This window comes from Cyphomyrmex costatus, unplaced genomic scaffold (assembly GCF_001594065.2).
Source record: "Cyphomyrmex costatus isolate MS0001 unplaced genomic scaffold, Ccosl1.0 scaffold62, whole genome shotgun sequence".
NCBI classification, from domain to species: Eukaryota; Metazoa; Arthropoda; class Insecta; order Hymenoptera; family Formicidae; genus Cyphomyrmex; species Cyphomyrmex costatus.
The window spans coordinates 22,651-24,314 of record NW_017280178.1 but is presented as its reverse complement, the minus strand read 5'-3'; positions in this window follow the sequence as shown (position 1 = coordinate 24,314).

Sequence of the window (1,664 nt, the reverse complement as noted above, 5' to 3'; positions counted from 1 at the left end):
GTGAATTTGGTCCATTGAGATTAGTGCCTTACATTTCAGCGTACAAATCAATGAATAAAATTGTAAGCAAGTATTTTTCCACAAAAGAAATTGATGAAGCTGAGGAGTGTGATTTACAGAAATGTATAGATGAGCTACGCAAAGCATATGAAGCTACAGGTATCTCAATAACCCTAAAAATTCACGTTGTTCTACAACACTTGTTACCTTGTTTGAACTTTCTAGACGAAAGCGTACTAGGTCGGTGGTCAGAACAAGCCGGAGAATCGTTCCATAGAAATTTTTTAAATTATTGGAACAAATATAAGATAAATTTAATTAGTGATGAATCTTACTCAAAAAGATTTAAAAAAGCAGTGGTTGAGTTCTCCTCTCAACATCTTTGAATTATTCAACATAAAATGTTTATAAATTTCGAATTTTTGGTGTTGATTTTCATTAATTAAAAAAAACTATCTTCTTATGTTTAATTCAAATATAATAAAGGTATGATTATAAATGTTAAAAAATCATAAAAATATTTTTTTACTAATTTAACGTCATTTATGTACATTATTTCATTTAGAATGAAGCATTACACAAAGTAAGTAGACATACAAAGCATTTTATTTGTTTAATTTGACGTGATGAAATTTAAAAAAAAGTATTTTCCAAATTTCTTGCAAACGGGAACAGGTACGATTTTATTTCAAACGGATTTTGAAGCTGTAAATAAGTACAAATGAATGTACAGAAGCCGTTTCTTTCGGCATTTTTGTCAAACCTATCTAAGCTTCTAGAGCACCGTGTATGGGAGGGGCATTTAAAACAGGTCACCTGAATAACTCGCTTGTTTTTGACAATAGAAGAAAAAGTGTCAAATAAAAGTTGCTTGGTTTCGAGGGGCACATAATGTAATGTCAATAATTGTTTTTTCAGTGGAGGCGCTAAAAAGATATGAAGGTCACCTCCACTTTTTTAAATAGAATTATGTAATTTTTTTTAGATAACGTGATTCATCTAATTATTTTGCATATAAAAGTATTAAGGTAGAGATGCCAAAAAACGAATAGTTTTCGAGATATTTTACACTTTATTTTGATACATATTGACACAAAATGTTAAATAACTCGTAAACTGTTGACTTTTTGGTATCTCTACCTTAATACTTTTATATGCAAAATAATTAGAGGAATCACTTTATCTAAAAAAAATTACGCAATTCCATTTAAAAAAGTGGAGGTGACGTTCATATCTTTTTAGCAACTCCACCAAAAAAACAATTATTGACATCACATTATGTGCCCCTCGAAATCAAGCAACTTTTGTTTGACACTTTTTCTTCTATTCTCAAAAACAAGCGAGTTATTCAGGTGACCTGTTTTAAATGCCCCTCCCTGTATACAGGGTGAATCAGGAAAAACGTTTGTCCTTAAAATGACGTATTCCTGAGATGATTTTAAGACATTTTTTCCTTTGTCAAAATTTTATCCGAAGCATAGATTTTGAATTATAAATAAAATAGTTAGCGAATTACGGGTTGCGTACGGAAGGCAGGCAGGGGCGGCGCAACTCATCGGTCAACGCGGGCGCCGGATTGCGATCAGCTGCTCGCTACGTACGAAACGCGTGTTACGATAATACGCGCGTATCTTCTCCTCTCTCTCTCTCTCTCTCTCTCTCTC